This window comes from Trifolium pratense, linkage group LG5 (assembly GCF_020283565.1).
Source record: "Trifolium pratense cultivar HEN17-A07 linkage group LG5, ARS_RC_1.1, whole genome shotgun sequence".
Classification (NCBI taxonomy): Eukaryota; Viridiplantae; Streptophyta; class Magnoliopsida; order Fabales; family Fabaceae; genus Trifolium; species Trifolium pratense.
This window is the reverse complement of record NC_060063.1, coordinates 39161943-39175938: the sequence shown is the minus strand read 5'-3', so window position 1 is coordinate 39175938 and position 13996 is coordinate 39161943. Positions and strand designations below refer to the sequence as shown.

General features: G+C 36.5%; 1 pseudogene; it reads right to left on the bottom strand.

The window, feature by feature from the left end:
• Nucleotides 1-4002: 4002 nt before the first annotated feature.
• On the bottom strand, nt 4003-13876 carry LOC123886634 (annotated as a pseudogene).
• Between the last annotated feature and the right edge of the window lie 120 nt (nt 13877-13996).

Genomic DNA, 13996 nt, shown 5'->3' with positions numbered 1-13996 from the left:
CAAAATCTGCTTTCCCCCATATCCATCCTCTTCATGGTAGAATCTATTTCCTATAGAATGCAGTATTGCATTGGTAGAAAACAATAGTTTCTTTTTATTCGCTACAACAAAAAATAGGGACTGATAAATAAAGTAAAGCTTAACTTGTTAATATTTTATTCGTAAATTCTAATTACTAATTTCTAATTTAACATAGAAGGGACACAGATGAAATATGAAATACCGTATTCTTTCTTTTTGAGTGTTCTTTCTTTCCAGTATCTGTTTAAAATGGAAATCCTAAGTAACTCAAATTGAATAGAAGGATAATATTCATCCTGTTAGTATCATATGGCTCATAACAAATAATGAGTATGAAATGTTAATGTTACAATTAAGAGGGATGGAAAATCCACATTAGGCTTGTAAGAAGCAACTCATTTCATCATCTCACAATCACAAGTCTCAGATACTATAGGGTAACGACTACTGACACACTCGGTCAAAATTATAGAAATTAAATTTGTATTTTTGTCGTAAAAGAAATTTTGTTTTTTTTTTTGAAAACTTGGTATTCGGCCCAAGGACCGACTAATCTGCGGAGGCCAATCCCACCGCCCACTTGCAGAGGTCCCATTTAAAGCCAAAGTTTACTGTGTAATGGACTAGCCCACCGAAACTAACAACGGAAGGAATCAAACCTGAAACCTTAAGAGGAACACACTCTAAGATCTCAAGCTAACACCACTGGACCAACCCAAGTGAGTTTTTTTGTCGTGAAAGAATTGAAATGAATTACCGACTTAATTAGGAAGTTTGTTTATGGATTAATAAATAATAATTGGAGTCCTTTTTTTAATTGACTTTTGTGTGTCTAAATAAGACACTCCTCGGGTCTTAGTTACACCTTAGCCCTATTTTTTGTTATCCAAAATTTGAAGTCCCTCTTTGTTAATGTTATGTTATAAGAGTGAACCGCTATAATATGATGCTGAAAGGAAGTACCAGGTCATTTCTGTGCAGAATAACGAAGAGCACACCAGTAGGAACACTGTCTCACATATTTTGGAAATGAAGATATAACACCTCATTCAATGTGAACCCCTAGAAGGCACAAATATTCTTATTAGCAAAAGTAATACTTGAAGTCATGGCCACAGCATGCCATCTGTCATAGAGACCACACATAAATGAAGTCCTAATATTACAGAAACTGATTCCTATTCCCTAATACCATCTACAAAAATAATGAGGATAAAAATTTCCTTCTATTGATTGAAATGCTGTACACTGTTATATAGACTTACATGAGCTTAAAATGCTTAAGGGCTGTTACAGAAAGAGAGAACTAAATCTAATAACAGAAGGCGGTTGCAGGGCTATAGAGATTGACAAATAAGGCCAAAATATATTTACAACTTACATATCTAAAATTACAAACAGAAAGATAGGATAGCAGTAGCGCAAAGCCGCAAACTATTTGGAGCGGTCTGTCCAGCTCTATACACATTCTCATTTGGTGCTTAGATAAAGTAAGCAATCATCCAAAACAGATCAAGAAAACTATTCCTATGTTTCAAAGCTTGGGATGCCTGGAAGGCGTACAAAATAGTCTTTGAAAACTGGAATTAGTTAACTCTTGCATTAACAAATAGTTATTCCTTTTTGTGCCATAAACTAGTTCATTGACTTGATACTGCATATCTCATTTTTCTAGCATTCGAAGTATTACTCTCGGAGTGACAACTAAATTGTGCACCAGCATAACTGAATTATTATGATAGAGTTGGTGTTGGATTGAATGGAAGAAACAACTGTTTTATTTTCCCGTTTATCATATTGGAAGATAAGGTTATTAGGGTCCTAAGGATTACTTTGCCTGCATAATTCTTTCCATCCAGAACATACTTTTTATGAGAAGAATAAGGCCTTCTTTCATTACCTCTATTATATCATTGGGTCTAATTAATTAATTGGTTATGATTTCAGCCTATTTTATGGGACCCAAAATTTGAAGTCTCTCAAGTAGGTGAAATTATCATGGCTATGCCTATGCACAATAATGAAGAGCACACCTGTTGGAACATTGTAAAACTCACATAATTTGAAAATGAAGATATAATAACAATTAACATCCCATTCAATACAAGTCTTCTTAAAAAAAGTAAACAAATGGAAGGCACTAATAGATTGAATTTTCTCCCATATATCAAAATCTAACAAACTAGTTATATTCAACATATGCAAATATTCTTCTCAGCAAAAGTGGTACTTAAGGTTTCATAAAGAGGATGAGTGCTCTAGCTCCCTGTAATGTCTTATTCGTGATCGTATTCCAATTTCTTTTATGGATACTCGGATACTCCTATGGATCCCAGCGTCAAACTTCTTCCGGGTCAGAGGGAGCCTTTGAAAGACCCGGGAAGATATCGACGTCTTGTGGGAAGGCTTAATTATCTTACAGTCACCAGACCTGATATTACATTTGCAGTGAGCATTGTGAGCCAATTTCTGAATGCTCCTTGTGATAGTCATTGGGACGCAGTTGTTCGTATTCTCAGATATATAAAGAATGCACCAGGAAGAGGACTATTATATGAAGATAAGGGTGATGCTAAAATCACTTGTTATTCTGATGCTGGCTGGGCTGGATCACCGTCCTATAGGAGATCCACTTCTGGATATTGTGTTCTTATTGGAGGAAATATGATCTCATGGAGAAGCAAGAAACAAACACAGTTGCACTATCTAGTGCTGAAGCCGAATACCGTGCTATGGCAGTAGCCTCAAAGGAACTTGGTTGGCTTAGAAATTTATTCTTAGTTCTAAAACTAGGAGATCTTCAGGCCACAAAACTCATATTCGACAATCAAGCTGCACTCCACATTGCATCCAATCCAGTTTTCCATGAACGGACCAAGCACATAGAGATAGACTGTCATTATTTAAGAGATAAAGTACTTTACGGAGAAATCATCACATCTTTTGCCAAGTCTGAAGACCAATTAGCTGATATGTTCACTAAGTCTCTTAAGGGCTCTCGAGTGGATTACATTTGTAACAAGCTCGGCTCATATGATATATATGATCCAGCTTGAGGGGGAGTGTTAAGAATCCATTAGAATCAATTGGTCTTAATATTGTATTTATATAGTATTGATTACATTACCTTATGTGTACATCCAATATGATTATAAATAAACCCTTCGTGTGATATCGTTTGACACACAACATTATACAAAATACAGTTTTTCAATACTTTCAGAGGATCATATTTACTATTTAATGAACAATCTAATCATTATGCATTTTGGAACCTACAAAACTATTCATAAATTTACTTCCTTTCTTTGTAAATAAACTTCTTACATAATTTTGATTATCGATAGAAAGTTTACAGTAAGATCTTTATGAATCTTACATTTCTTATTTCTTAAACTGCACATCATACAACAATCAATTATCTTTAAGCATATCATCTCTCACTCAGTACTGCTACTGTCATAGCTTCATTCTGTTACTTGGAAACTCATATATATCAGCTATATTTGTTACTGTTATTCCTTATGTTGTCCTAATTTGCCACACCTAACACTTACTTCAATGCCAATCAGATCACGTGGCGGTATCTTAGCAGTATGCACATATTTTGCAGAAACAAGTTTTGCATTCTAAATTTTTAGAAGCTATCTGGTATAAACCAATCTCAATGTACCTCAATAATTGAAAGTTATATAATTCAAGTTCAAGCTTGCTGACTCCATTTGTAGTCAACCAGAATACCTTTGATGTGGGAAATTTTGGGCCATATTTGTGGGTGTTTCATGCGGCACCGTTCTTCCAACAGAGGACATCCAACAATTTCAAGTTGTATTAGAGAAGCAGGCAGCCTTTCTCCCTCCATATTCTCCAGCTTCGGACACTCTTCAATTCTTAATTTTTGGAGGGATGTTAGGTGGAGAAGCCCCGTGCATTCCAACGTGTGCAAACTTGACATTTTACACAGCTCTAGGGAGGTAAGGGAGGGAGGCAGCAATGCGAAACCATTCTTAGGGAAGGACTCAACACCATCACAATTATGGATAAGGAGATAATTGAGGTGCAGAAGGTTCTCTATTCTAAAAGTGTGAAGTGACTTGTGTTGGTGGTTTTGCTTTGGACATAAACTTCAAGGATGTGGGTAAACAATCTCCCATAAATGATATCACAGACGAACAATCATTGATATCAAAGGTTTGAAGAAATGTTAGTAAGGTGATGTCAATGGCTTCAAAGGCAGAATTTGTCACCTCTCTTCCATGAATTCTTAACTCTTCCAATGAAAGGGGTAGTTCATGCACGACTACTTTATTGCTTTCAGTTATGCATAACTTGCGGATGGAAGAAGCCTTTGGGAGAGAAGAGCCAAGTTGGTTGCATCGTTCGATCTTAATAGTTTCCAAAACAGGAAGATGAGACGGCAAATCTCCCTCTAATTTGGGACAATCAAGAATCACAAGAGACTTCAGTACAGGAAAAGAATCCTCCGACACACGGGAATGATGCCACATTTTCCAACATGGCATGTCATTAAACTCCAAATATTCAAGGGAAGGAAAGAGTGTCCGAGAAGAGGAATCACCATATTCATATCCAATAGTCTCCAGCATACTCATTCTTCTTATTGCCAAATCCTTGAGAGAGTGTAACCGTCCAAGTTGTGGAAGAATACAACAACTCGGACAACCAAACAAATATAAACCAGTCAAATTTTGGTAGGAAGAATCTCCAACCCATTTTGGAAATCTTGTGCCCCTGTATCCATGTACCTCTAGCCTTTTCAGGTTCTTGGTAGGCTGTAACTTGTCAAGTATGTCCATCTCACTTTGTGAATTTGTAAAATGGTCCTTTACATCTTCAGACCATGACAAACATAATTTCTCAAGGTACTTCTTATCCATTATCTTTGCCGCTGATGCCTCAGAGCTATTGATAACATTCTCTAATTTTTTAATGGAAAGTGATCCATGAAGATTTGAAAGTGTTCCCAATTCCTTGATCCCATTATCTTTATGTGTTCCCACATCATAGTTACTCAAATGTTGCAGATGAATCAATTTGGTCATTTCTCTTGGCGTAACTTCTAACTCATAACATCCACTGATATCAAGATGACACAAACTTACAAGATTTTGCATGTCACTGGGAAGCCTAGTTAGGGACATACAATTCTGCAACTTCAATGTTTGTAGATTATAAAGATTACACAATGACTCTGGTAACGACTTTATATGTGTCCAAGTGAGATTCAAATAATGCAAATGGATTAGTTCATCTATTGAATCGGGCACTTCAACAAGACCACGAAAGTTTCTCAATGACAAAACTCTCAAGCACTTCAAATTCGACAAAATGGTGCATGCTATCTTTTCATTGTTGAACGGAGGAGGAGATATAAAATTGATTGCAAAAAGCGTCCTAAGATGTTTTGCTCGGCCAAAAACATCGCATTTTTCATGGACAGGATCATTGAACTTGCTAAATGATAAATGACGAGTCATGGTACCAATCTTCGTTTCATTACAGACTTCTTCTCTTCTTGAATAGAATTCTCCACCGAGAAATGTTGCTAAATCACGCACTAGATCATGCATCACAAAATGCGGGTACTGGTTCCCACTTCCAGAACATTGAAAAATGATCTTGAAGCTAAGTCATTAAAATAACCATCACCAACTTCTTCTAAAGTCTTCATATTTTGTGGAGGCTGTAAAAGATCTTCGGCCATCCATAACAAAATCAAATCGTCTTTCTCAAATTTATAATCCTTAGGATACAACGAACAATAAACAAAGCAACGTTTTAAATAGGGGGGGAGATAATGATAACTAATTCTTAGTGCCGGAATAATCTTAGTCTCATTTTCCCAAATGTTGTTATTTAGTATATTATTCCAATCCTTGATGTCACGTTTACATCGCAACAATCCCCCCCGAGTGATTGTGCTGCTAAAGGCAATTCCTTACATTTTCTGACAATCTCTTTGCCAATTTTCTGGACTTCCATATTCACAGTGGATTCTTTTGGAGAAAAGCAAGCATGGTTTGCAAACACTGACCAACAATCTTCATCAGACAATTGCTCAAGATGGTAAGTTTGATGAGTTTGGACTATAGATGCAACTTTTTCAATACGGGTTGTTACAAGAATTATACTTCCCTTGTTACCATATTGAAGAGGCCTTATAAGAGAATTCCAACCATCATAATCCTCGGTCCAGACATCATCCAAAACAATTAAGAACTTTTTTCCAGATAGTTTTTCCTTCAAATCAAGATGAAGCAACTCTTTGTTATTGTTAGAAATTGATGTTCTTCTTAAGCCCATATCTATTGTGATCCAAGTCCATCCATTGTAGGATCCCTCCATAGCATTTTGTATGTGATACACTTGGCTTATTGCAAGTATCACACTTGTATTATTGCATGTAGTTTCCCTTACCACTTGTATAGATGCATGTACTTCCTTTACCACTTGTCATGTTGCATGTATTTCTCTTGACACTTGCCATCATGCATGTAAGCTATGTAGTTGCTCCTTCTACTATAAATAGGAGTTCACAATGTACCTTGTATCATCCAACAATTAGCAACATAACATCTTCCTCCAAAACTTTATTGTCTTTCTAGTTTTCTAGTTTCTCTAACCTTCTTCTCCACCACTTTACAATAGCCTTTGTTTTTTCTTACATGGTATCAAGAGCTTCATTGATCTTAACGGGTCTGTGAGGAAACAAAACCAGCAAGAAAACATTCACAAAAAAAAAACCTTTATACACCATAAATGGCTTCCAACAATAGTTCTTTACCTCCACCTCCTATGTTTGTAGGAGAAAACTATCATTTGTGGGCTGCAAAAATGAAAACTTATTTGAGAGCTCAAAGTTTATGGGATGTTGTGGAAAATGGAAGCACCCCACCGGCTCTTCCAAACAACCCAACAATAGCTTAAATAAGAAATCACAATGAGGAAGTGGCAAAAGAAGGAAGAGCACTTGCCATAATACATGCAGCTTTACATGATGATATATTTATCAAGATCTTGAATCTTGAGACTGCAAAAGAAGCTTGGGACAAGCTGAAGGAAGAGTTCCAAGGGAGTGAAAGAACAAAGAAGATGCAAGTGTTGAACTTGAGAAGAGAGTTTGAAGCACTAAAAATGAAAGAAACCGAAACTGTTAGAGAATTTTCTGACAAAATTTCGAAGGTGGTTTCACAAATCAGATTGCTAGGAGAGGATCTCAGTGATCAAAGAGTTGTGGAAAAAATTTTAGTGTGTCTTCCAGAGAGGTTTGAAGCAAAAATATCTTCTCTCGAAGAAACTAAGGACTTTTCTCAAATCACACTTGCAGAGCTTGTTAATGCTTTGCAAGCTACTGAGCAGAGAAGATCTTTATGGTTGGAAGAAAGTGTTGAAGGTGCTTTTGTGGCAAACACCAAAGGCAAAAACCAAAGCTACAATAGTTTTGGGAAAAAACCTTTTGGTGAGAAAAAAGGGAAAGGAAAAAAGGAGGAAGTCAACAACAAAGGAGAGAGCTGGAAAAAGAAGTTTCCAACTTGTCAACATTGCAAAAAAGATACTCATTTAGAGAAGCATTGTTGGTATAGACCAGATGTTAAATGCAGAGCCTGCAATCAACTTGGTCATGTGGAGAAGGTTTGCAAAAACAAAGCAAACCAGCAGAGACAACAAGCCCAAGTTGTCGAACACCACCAACAAGAGGAGCAATTATTCATGGCTTCTTGCTATTCAACCGGAAGTAGCAAAGAAACATGGCTAATAGATAGCGGGTGCACCAATCACATGACTCATAATGTTGGCATTTTTAAGGAACTTGATAAGTCCTTCTTCTCTAAAGTTACTATTGGCAATGGAGAAAATGTTGATGTCAAAGGAAAAGGTGTTGTAGCTGTTGAAACTCCCTCAGGTATCAAATATATCTCAGATGTTTTATTTGTACCTGAAATAAATCAAAGTCTTTTAAGTGTGGGGCAAATGATGGAGAAGAACTATTCATTGCATTTCAAAGACAAGAGATGCACTATTCTAGATCCTGCTGGATCTATGTTAATGACTGTTGAAATGAGGGGTAAAAGTTTTCCAATAGAGTGGAAACAAACAACCATGCATGCTTTTCCAAGTAGTGTTAATGATTCCTCCTTGTGGCATAAAAGGTTGGGTCACTTTAGTTACTCAACCTTGAAACAAATGAGTTCTCATGATTTGGTTGAAAATTTACCAATCATCGAAGATGTTGTTGACATGTGTGATGTATGTCAATATGGAAAACAAAGTAGATTGCCATTTCCCGCTGCGTCAACCTGGAGAGCTTCTGAAAAGTTACAGCTGATACACACTGATGTGTGTGGTCCGATGCCAACGACATCTTTAAATGGCAGCAAGTATTTTCTGCTATTTATAGATGATTTTACAAGGATGAGCTGGGTATTTTTTCTTAAGCAGAAGTCAGATGTGTTTCCTGCATTTCAGAGTTTCAAACTTATGGTTGAAAAAGAGACTGAGTGTCAGATTAAAAAGCTCAGATCTGATAATGGTACTGAGTATACAGCAGGGGAATTTAAAACCTTTTGTGAGCAAGCTGAAATTCACCATCAATTTACTGTTCCATACACTCCTCAACAAAATGGAGTGAGCGAAAGGAAGAACAGGACAGTCATGGAGATGGCCCGGTGTTTGCTCTTTGAGAAAGATATTCCTAAAACCTTTTGGGCTGAGGCTGTAAACACCTCAGTTTACTTGTTGAATTTGTTGCCTACCAAAGCCTTGAAGGGAAAAACACCGTTTGAAGCATGGTATGAAAGAAAGCCATCTGTTGAACATTTAAGAATATTTGGATGCGTGTGTTATGTTCACGTTCCAAGTGTGAAAAGAGATAAATTGGAAACCAAATCTGTGGTTGGTATCTTTTTGGGGTACAGCAGTAACTCCAAAGGGTATCGAATTTATAATTTGGAGACCAAAAAAATTCTGGTTAGCAGAGATGTGAAGTTTGATGAGTACTCTAAATGGAATTGGGAGAAAAGTCAAGCAGAAGGTTCAAGTAAGGTATTGCCTGCTGAAGATAGTTTGGAAGATGAAAATTCAAACTATGATAGTGATGATGATTTTCCAATCCGAGGTACTAGAACCTTGGATGATATTTATGCAAGGTGCAATATAGCTACATTAGAGCCTACACGATATGTTGAAGCTGCTAATGTTGAAGGATGGAAAGTTGCCATGCAGGAGGAGATGAAGATGATAGAGAAAAATCAAACTTGGCAGCTTGTAGACAAACCAGAAAATCAAAAGATTATTGGTGTTAAGTGGGTTTATAGAACCAAACTCAATCCTGATGGTTCTATAAATAAACTTAAGGCCAGATTGGTGGTAAAAGGTTATTTTCAACAACATGGTGTTGATTTTTCAGACACTTTTGCACCTGTTGCAAGGCATGATACAATTAGGCTGTTGGTTGCCTTAGCAGCAAAATTGGGCTGGAAAATTTATCATTTTGATGTTAAATCAGCTTTTTTAAATGGGTTGCTTGATGAAGACATTTATGTCGACCAACCTGAAGGTTTTAAGGTTGCAGGAAGTGAAAATAAAGTTTACAAGCTTCACAAAGCCCTCTATGGCTTAAAACAAGCACCAAGAGCATGATATAGCAGAATTGATGGCTATCTTCTGCAAAGTGGTTTTAAAAGAAGTGAAAATGAAGCTACTTTGTATGTTAAGTGGTCGAAGAATGAAGTGAAGCTAATAGTGTCCTTGTATGTTGATGATTTGTTGGTTATAGGGAATGAATCCAATTCTCTAAGTCAATTCAAGCAAGCTATGGAGAATGAATTTGAGATGACAGATTTGGGTGAAATGAAATATTTTCTTGGAATGGAGATTTTTCAGTCAAGTGTTGGAATCTTCATTTCACAAAAGAAATATGCTTTGGAGGTATTAAAGAAGTTTCATATGGATAAGTGCAAGTCTGTTTCCACACCCCTGGTTGTGAATGAAAAATTATCAAAGGATGATGGTGATAATAGTGCAGATGCTTCTATTTATAGAAGTATAATTGGAAGTTTGTTGTATCTTTCAGCAACAAGACCTGATATAATGTTTGCTGCTAGCTTACTTTCCAGGTTCATGCATTCTCCAAGTCAAGTTCATCTTGGTGCAGCTAAGAGAGTTTTGAGGTATATAAAGGGTACAACTGATTATGGTTTGCGTTTCTTGAAAAATGAAAGTGGAGACCTCCAAGGATATAGAGATAGTGACTGGGCTGGAAGTGTAGATGATGCGAAAAGTACCTCTGGTTATGTTTTCTCATTTGGCAGTGCTGTGTTCTCATGGAATTCAAAGAAGCAAGAAGTGGTAGCCCAATCATCAGCTGAAGCTGAGTATATTTCTGCTGCTGCAGCAACAAATCAAACTATTTGGCTAAGGAAGATTTTATCAGATGTGGGACAATTTCAAAGCAAAGCTACTGTCATATGGGTGGATAACAAATCTGCTATTGCCATAGCAAAGAATCCAGTCCAACATGGAAGAACCAAACACATCATGGTTAAATATCATGCTATTAGAGAAGCTGAAAAGTCAAAGGAAATCAGTATGGAGCATTGCAATTCAGAAAATCAAATTGCAGATATAATGACTAAAGCTCTTTCCAAGGGAAAGTTTGAAGAGTTGAGGTCAATGCTTGGAGTATTCAAGAAAAACATTAAGGAGGAGTGTTAGAAATTGATGTTCTTCTTAAGCCCATATCTATTGTGATCCAAGTCCATCCATTGTAGGATCCCTCCATAGCATTTTGTATGTGATACACTTGGCTTATTGCAAGTATCACACTTGTATTATTGCATGTAGTTTCCCTTACCACTTGTATAGATGCATGTACTTCCTTTACCACTTGTCATGTTGCATGTATTTCTCTTGACACTTGCCATCATGCATGTAAGCTATGTAGTTGCTCCTTCTACTATAAATAGGAGTTCACAATGTACTTGTATCATCCAACAATTAGCAACATAACATCTTCCTCCAAAACTTTATTGTCTTTCTAGTTTTCTAGTTTTTCTAACCTTCTTCTCCACCACTTTACAATAGCCTTTGTTTTTTCTTACAGTTATTTATATTGCAAGCACTTCTTGTAACTGCCTCCATAATGTCCTTTGTTACCTTAAATTCATCGAAATCATCGGAAACACAAACCCATGCTTGAGCATCAAATTTATGCTTTATACTGTCATGGTTGAACGAAGATTGGGCCAAAGTAGTTTTTCCCACCCCACCCATGCCAACTACGGGGATCACAGAAATTTTTTCATCATCGTTGTTGTCATCATCTAACAGTAATTTGAGTATGTCCATTTTCTCCTTGTCCCTACCAAATATGTTAGATCCGCCAGCATCTAGAGAGGTCGATGGAGTTCTCCAAGAAGAGTGGTGCTGAGTTGCAATATGTTGAAGACCAAGAATATCTTTGAATTTGAGAATGTATTCAAGTCTAGCAACAATATCTTCCAACTTACCAACCATATCTCTCTCTTCAGAGTTGAAAAAGCGAGAGAAGAAGGTAGCAGTACTAACCTCCTTTTTCTTCCAAGAAGTAGCAGCTTTGGTAGAGATGTGATTCAAAATGAACATAGAGAGCATCTTTGAGGTCATCAAGCCATTTGTTAACAGCAGAGTCTTTGAACTGTTTCTGGTCAGCATCATTCAGCACAACTTCGACAGCATAAAGAGTGTTATTCAACCTTTGGACCAAGTTGACGTCAACTTTCTTTCCACGGATCAAGTCAACAACCTGAGGAGAAGCGAGCCTGTCAAGGACAACTTCAATGAAAGCAGAGAGGAGAGCTTCACCCACATCCGTGGCCATGGTATCGATCGAGAAGGAAAGTTGATTGGTGAGATTAGATTGGAAATAAGAGATTGAATGTAGTTGCAGTTTGCACTAAAGTAAGTCAACTAGTTCCTTTGTGAAAGTTTGTATACTCTGATCTGTATTGCTCTTAGTATGTGTGAATACGCTCCCAGTAAGACAAGGAAATAGCATGCTTCCACACAAATCGGTTCCTTGGTAGTAGTATTTTATTCCTTGGAGCTTATTGAACTGTGAGCATAATGAAATATTATTATTATAAGCAAAAAATGTGTTTACAATACTATATTTCTTGTCTATTTTGGAATCAAAACATGTGTTTTGCCAACAGTATAATGGAAAATATTGTACGATTATGGTAAAAAAAATATTAGCCTCTCAATGAATATTATCGCTTAAGATTGATGATGTGCATGCTTATAAGCTAGCTTATTGTGCTTTTGTCAAAGAAAAAACCCTATATCAATTTAGTAGAATAAATCATCATTTTAGTTGCTAAAAGTAACATGCACTGTCAAACTAGTCCTTGAATGAATCAAAAGTCAAAACTATTTACAACTCCTCAAATGGATACCTTTAGAAAAGAAGAATAAGCCATCCCCTCACTTCCCCTCCAAAAACCAACTTGTAAGAACCACCTCATTTCATCATCTCACAAGTCTCAGATCCTACAAGCCAAAAGTGGTTAATGACTAATGACATACTCATTTAAAATTATAGAAATTAATTTCGTACTTTTTTCGTAAAAGAATTGAAATTGATTACTGACATTCAGCAAGTTTGTTTATGGTTTAGTCTTCTTGGATAAAAATTTCTGCAGCAGGTCCTGCAATTGAAGATGTCCACCATCTCAAATGAACTAATAATTGGAGTCCTTTTTTTAATCGACTTTTGTGTGTCCATATAACACACCCCTCGGGTCTTAGTTACACTTTAGCCTATTTTTTGTTACCCAAAATTTGAAGTCCCTCTTTGATAATGTTATGTTATAAGAGTGCACCGCTATAATATGATGCTGAAAGGAAGTACCAGGTCATCGCTGTGCAGAATAACGAAGAGCACACCAGTAGGAACACAGTCTCACATAATTTGGAAATGAAGATATAACAACTCATTCAATGGGAACCCCTAGAAGGCACAAATAGATTGAGTTTTCTCCCATAAAATCAAACAAACTAGCTATAGAAACCTGTTGACATGTAGCACAAACTATTTGGAGTGGTCTGTCCAGTTCTATACACACTCACATCACATTTGGTGCTTAGCTAATGTAATCAAAATCCTGAGATGCATGCAAGGCGTGCAAAATAAGCATCGGAAACTGGAATTAGTTAACTCCTGTATTAACAAATAGAACTAATCTTTAACATAAATTTCATAACACAGCCAAAAAAAGTAGATTTTAATTGTCAAGTTAACAATGCCAACAAACCTTGTATCACATTAGTAGATGTCTCAACTCAAGCTTCCCAGAAAATCATGGGCTCGGATTATTGTCTATCTGCATAAATATGCATTCCTTTAATTACAAAATGGTGCCGACAAACCAATAATCGGCAGAAATATAGCAACTCTCTATTTGTTCACCTCAATATTTTCTATACAAAGAAAGAAAATAAAATGAGTGGCATGACAAGTAATGTGAATTGTGAAGTAAGAGTATACCTCTAGATCCATCCAGTTTGTGTTTTCCTTCTTGGAGTGTTCAGCTACATATCCCAGCAGGCAGCCTCTCTCCCACCATATTCTCCAACTAGGGACAATCAGTAATTTTAAGGTACTTCAGTACAGGAAAAGATGCACATGAATCAGGGGGATGATGCCACACTAACTACTTCGTTAGAATTGTGGAATTGCTGCAATTATTCCTGAATAGCTTGTCCAGAAATTTATCATAATTTGGTATTGGTATTTAAGGCTATGTTTGGAGAGAAAAAAAAGGAGAGGACTTTGGAAGAGGAAAGTAGAGAGAAATCTTTTACATTTTTAAGAGTATTTTTTGGAAAAGTAGAGAGAAATCTTTCATTTTTAAGACTTCTTTGGAGCCACTGAATGGTGCTGTTTGATTTTAATATTTGATTTTTATTACATATT